This window comes from Podarcis melisellensis, assembly GCF_964234715.1.
Source record: "Podarcis melisellensis genome assembly, chromosome: 1".
Classification (NCBI taxonomy): Eukaryota; Metazoa; Chordata; class Lepidosauria; order Squamata; family Lacertidae; genus Podarcis; species Podarcis melisellensis.
In genome coordinates this window covers 52,504,132-52,510,411 of record NC_138528.1, presented here as the reverse complement: position 1 = coordinate 52,510,411, position 6,280 = coordinate 52,504,132, and positions in this window count along the sequence as shown.

Genomic DNA, 6,280 nt, shown 5'->3' with positions numbered 1-6,280 from the left:
GGACTTGACCCTCCCTAGCTCCAGGGGTGTCTTGTCTATGGGGCACATCTCTTAGCAATGAAGCGCACAAAACAGCCCTGCCGTTTGTTCCAGGCCACGAGTGATCCTTCTTTCAAATCATCCTGCATTTAGGTCTGAGGAGGTATAAGCCAACCCCGTCACAACAAACGCTTTTAAAATTTCGTTGTGGGGGTTGGCGAGTGTTAATATTTGCTTTTCCTGCAGAAGCTTTGTTTTTGCCATTTAAGCTTTGCCATATCCCAGAGGGGGGCCTTTAGCCATTGCTTCCCCCCTCCCGGAAAACTTCAAAGGGCACGTCTGTGTGTCCCGCGATGTGCTTAAAATTCGACATCGTGAGGGAAGCGCATGGATGTGCATCAATCTCTCGCACGGCGGCTCTCGGCTTGCGCGGGAAGTGGGCAATTTTGGCGGGGTCCCCCGTCTTCCTGCCACTGCTGCAGGACCAGGGATTCTGCCGGGCTGAATAGGCAGGCAGCGCGCCGCTGGCTCGCTCGAGCTGGCAGAGAGGAGGCGGCGAGCACGGGGAGGGGGGCAGAGAAGGGGGGGACGGCCAGATGGAGGGCCGAAGGGAGGGGGAGCGCTCGAGGCAGCCGCGGGAGGGAGGGAGCGAGCGGAGGAAGCGAGACACCTACGCAACCACCGAGCGAGAGGAGATCCTTGGCTGCAAACACAGGCGTCCTCCTCTCCCTCCCCCCGCCTGCTGCTCACATGCCCCTGATTCATTTCCACATGCCGTACACGTGACATGCTAATTCAGGGCTACTACACAATTCCAGGGCGGTGTGAGGAGGAGGAGGAGGGGCGTGCAAAAGCCAGGCGCGCGCTGCAAAGCCAAGACTGCAGCTTCCCTCTCTCGTGCGCGCAGGGGAGCTTGGCTGGCTGGCTGGGACGCATTTTTCAAGCAGCCCCCGCAGCAGCTTGTGCCCCCGTCCGCCCCACCTCGTCAGTGTGTCTCCCTGCGAGTGCAGGCGGCGGCGGTGCCTCAGCAGCGCCCTCCCGTCTCACCCTTCGTGGGGACACGGGGTGACGGCAGACGGAGGCGCCCTTCGCCTGCGCTTCCCGGCGGCGGCGGCAGCAGCAGCATTACGAGGGGGTCGGGGAAGGCGGGGCCAGCTGCTGCTGTTGCTGCCGCCGCCGCCCGCCTCTGCCCTTCTCCTCCGAAGTTGGGAGCCTTAGAAGGGTTGAGGCTATATTTAAACACAAACAAACGCACGATCTTATTCGCTAGGGAGAGGCGGGCGGGGGAAAGGGGCGCGCGGAGCGAAATACGCAAACGGGCTCAGGCCCCTCCCCGCGCTCGCCTGCAGGAGGAGAAAGAAGGGGGGGGGCATGTGGAGACTGCAAGCCTCCGGCACGTTTCGCTGAGACTTGGCTCCACGGAATTCAGTGGGGCTGCCTTGCGAGGGAAAGAGAGGCGCGGCGCTGCAAAGAGAGAGGAGAAGGCTGCGGAAGGTGGCCCAGGCTGTTTGTTAAACTGAATAGATCATTTTAACCCGCGGGGAGCGGGGCTGTCTGAAAGGAAGGAGAAGGGAAATTCCTCAATGGAACGAGTCGCAGTCACCCGTAGCAACGAGTGCTTTTCATTACTATTTTAAGATCAATAAATACGCGCCTCGCTCACAAATGGCTTCGGTCCATCGGGCTGTGTCACAGATGACAGGGGTAGGCAGCAGGCAACTCTCCGCAAGAGTCCAGATGCATCGCACTTACTAATTTATTATCTTTATTAGTGGCTGCATGGTGGTCAAGGGTCTCTGGGCGATGAGCGATGAAAACGATATAAAACCGCGATCCAATAAAAATGAGAACAACAGCACACAAAATCCCCAGTCAGTGACAAGAGATTAAAGGGATTCCAGTAACATTCGTGTGGTCTAATAGCAAGCAATGCCTTGGTGTGTTCACAATACATCACTAATCGTTGGGAAATTGCAGAATCCAGTGATGCCTTTGCGTATGTGAGGTGGCCTTCACACGTTTAACACTGCAGAACTCTGGCATCAGGTCAAATGCAATGTTCAATAAATCTAGAGTGCAGAAATACCAAATAATATGCATGCAGGTGTGAGTCAGCCTTGTACGCAACATATACCTGTACTGGGAAGCAGCAGCCGGGTTTGCAACACATATTCACCATAGTTGCACACTGTGAATATAGGAGTTGTTTCAAACAATGATTTCCAGTTATAATACATATTTTGGGTGTTAATCCAAGACACATGAACCCTGCTAGAGTGACTGACTAGCATGTGTCTTTTTCATCCCTCCTAGAAAAAACTTTTGATACTGCCACATTTATTGTTTCTTTGTTGCTAAGGCATGACAGGAGGTGTTCCCTTTGTCCCAACCTATCTGGCCTCAGGTAGCCTCCAGAAGAGGTTGGAGAGCTTGGTGCGCCCAAGGGCAGTGGCCCTTCCTCTGCTCAGAGAAAGCTGTCTCAGGTTGCTGGAGTAGGATAGCTCCTGGTATTAGTGTCTGAATCAGTCAACTGCATGGAGCAGACGGAAGGGTAATGGGAGGCCTGCTGCGATGATACCAGGCAGGGATGGCCCATCAAACAAGAGGGAGATGCCCACATAGGTTGTCTGGGGGGAGGGTGGGCTGAAGGGTTGACTGGCAAATGCAGGAGCCAGTCTCTTGATCCACACAACACTACTCCTGGAATGGCTTAGTGAGGCTCATTGTGGGGCTTTCCTTTCAAATGTAGGACTTCATCCTGGATTCAAACCAGCCCCCTCCACCATGCAAAATTTTAGCTGTTCCACCACACCAGAGCTCTTCCTATAGCTTTCCTGGTTTCTGTGACTTAGGTGGGAGAGGGGGAAGCCAAATGCCCCATGTCATATCCAATGCCTCTCTCTCTTTTGTTGGTCGTTATTGTATTTCCTTTTGTGTTTTCCTCTTTCCTTCCCAAGCTCAGCATGCCTTGGATACAATTATCCCCCACTCTGCATTGCTGAATATAGGATGACTCTGCCCATTTTGGGGGGTATGTTTGTTTTAAAATGCAGTTATTTATTACAGTTTTTGAGTAATACAATTAAAGTAACATTGAAATATAAATGGAAAATTAATGTGTATACTAAGAAGCCATCATCTGTGTTGTATTAGGGAATGATTAAGCTAGTGCATTTAATGGACACTGCGTACATTTGCCAGATGTGAGGGTTTAACTCAAATATCTATGTTTATGCTTCTTCTTTTTATACTAGTTTAAGAGCATACAGGCCTTGAATTAGTGTTTAATGCTAGCACAGTCAGAAAACTTACCCAGGTCAAGAAACAATTGATCTCTGAGCCTCCACTAAGGATTGACTGAAAAAGTGGGTGGTATAGCCATAAAAAACCAAAGACTAAAGATTTCCTTTTCTATTAAAAATAAAGTATTGTGGTGAAAATCTAGCATATTAGCAGGCAGGTAGACTTGTACGGCGTTTCCATGCGCTGCTCTGGTTCGCCAGAAGCGGCTTAGTCATGCTGGCCACATGACCGGAAGCTGTATGCCGGCTCCCTCAGCCAGTAAAGCAAGATGAGCGCCGCAACCCCAGAGTTGTCCGTGACTGGACCTAACGGTCAGGGATCCCTTTACTTTTTAGACTTGTACCTGTGTTCCTAATATGCAAGTTTTCAACTGAAGGAAGCATGATGTTCAAGGAAAGCATTCTAATATATGACCTTCCAGCATCAGTTGCATCTTCTGCATATTTGAACTGATCCTGAATACAATGTAGGCATGATGCAAAGCCTGCCCCCCACCAACAAAAATCCTGGCTACGACCATGGGGGGCAAGCTTTGGTTACGAGGGGGGAAACCTCAGATTTGTATTGATTTTGATTGATTGGGGGGCAGCTGCCCCCCTGCTTCCCTTGGCTATGCCCATGACCATGAGCTTAGTAGTAATAGATTCAGAAAAGGCAAATATAACTTTGCAGTCAGAACTTCTATCTTGGACATGGAGCCATAAATGGAAAGGGGAGAGAAAAGGGATACCTATATCTATGACATGAATCAAATATCTGTTAAACGGAGGGCAGGAAGGCAAAGCCACATTACAAAAAAAGGGGTTATTCAGTTGTCTCAATCGCCATCAACCAATGGATTTATAGAAGTGCATGCCTGCCTGCTTTAGACTGATTAGTATCTGAAAAGGTATCTGAAAAGGTAAGAACAGTTCCATGTTCTACATCCCAATCAAATCAAGATATACAAAACACCAGGAGGAAGAAATTGAGAAGCAAATTCTGTTTCCTCTAGAACAGGGGTGGGGAACCCCAGCACCTCAATATAAGCTTCTTTGCCGGTTTCATATATAACTTATTTCTGTTTTTTGTTTTGCTTATCCTTAAATATGGCACAAGAAAGATAGAGCCAGATCATCTTGGATTACTGAACACTAGTGTGTACTTCCATTAGGAACGTAAGTGTATAATAACTGTCCTGCAGGATCAGACCAAAAGCCCATCTAGTACTTCATCCTATTCTCACAGAGGCCAACCAGAAGCCTATGGGAAGTTCATAAGGAGGACTTGACTGCAAGGGCATTTTCCATACTTGTGATTCCCAATAACAAGTACAGTGGTACCTCAGGTTAAGTACTTAATTTGTTCTGGAGGTCCGTACTTAACCTAAAACTGTTCTTAACCTGAAGCACCACTTTAGCTAATGGGGCCTCCTGCTGCTGCCGCACCGCCGGAGCACGATTTCTGTTCTCATCCTGAAGCAAAGTTCTTAACCTGAAGCACTATTTCTGGGTTAGTGGAGTCTGTAACCTGAAGTGTATGTAACCCGAGGTACCACTGTATGCCTATGTCATGCTAGCATAGTTACTTGTGAACCCTGAACACCATGCTTAAAATCAGCCTAAAACTGCACTTTAATATGACTATACCATGATACTTCAGTGCTTCTGCCACATTCAGGCTTTCATTGTCTATTCACACATGGCAAAACCAAGCATCATGTGTGATGCTCTCCCTCCTACTAAGCGAATATATGTTCTCCTGCTCTCCATCACTCTTGCCTTGCAAAAATAAAACATAATAAAGCAGTATTAGTATTTCTCTCTGTGTGTGTGTGTGTGTGTGTGTGTGTGTGTGTGTGTGTGCATGCGCTGCTACTGATCTCATTTGTATAATGCAAAATTTCTGTAGCACCAAGTGCTGATTCTCCATGGACCACAGTTAGTGACATATGCTTTCTTGATTCTCACAGCCCTTTTCTTTATGTCTTGCCTATGGAACTCCAAGTAGCATCTCTCATTAGTTCAATGAGGGGCAACTCAGGACAGCAGCTGGCTTGCTTGCTGCTCCTGAAAACCTCCCAGGCACAGAAGGTAATTTCAGTTCAGTCATCGCTCAAGGTCTTCCTGGACAAGGTGGGTGTATGTGTGCATGTGCCCGTGTGCCCAGCTACACCACCTCTGCCTCCGTGGCTCAAGAATGGGTGATTATTGCTTCTTATCCCAGTTCAGTGAAGTGGATGTCTAGCGTTCCCATTATACAGACAGTGAACCAGCTATGCATCTTATCTACAATTTAAATTAAGGCCACCCTGTTCCAGAACCAACACTCTATGCACCTTAGGACTGGCTTACCCGTGCCAGTACAACACTTGATCATTCAGTGTTTGATTAATCAGCAGTGCACTTTGAAGCAGAATATGTGGTCTTGAAAAGCACATTGTTGGATATGATGAGCTCCAATAAAACACAGACCAGAACAGATAGCACCAGCCATGATCATCTGACCTAATCACAGCGAATTAAACCATCTCATGAGGGCTAAAGCAGACTCTAGCCATCAGAAAAACAGAGGCTAAAATACTAATAGGAATATTCAAATAATGTTAAAAGGCACACGGTTGATGCTAAAGGGCCTGGGAGAATAAAGTAAGTCTTTGTGTGGTCCTGGAAGGACATGAATGTAGACACCAAATGAGACACTCTTGGGAGCAGGCCCAGACAGAGGGGGGGGCATATGGGCCACTTGGCCCAGGCCTCCGATTCCAAAGGGGGCCTTGGTCAACATATTCACAATCGCAGGGGATGCACTGGGGCGAACGCAGAGGTGCAAAGGCGGCGGTGGGCGGATTCCCTGGGGCCATGGCTGGCAGTGCGAAAGCAAAGCTTCCCCAGCGTCCATCAAAAGCATTATTGTATATCTATATTTTCCATTTTGTCTTTATATGCAGATACGGTTCAAGCCTTGAAATAAAATTATTTGTCAGCATAACTTTTGTGAAAATTATTTATATAAGACT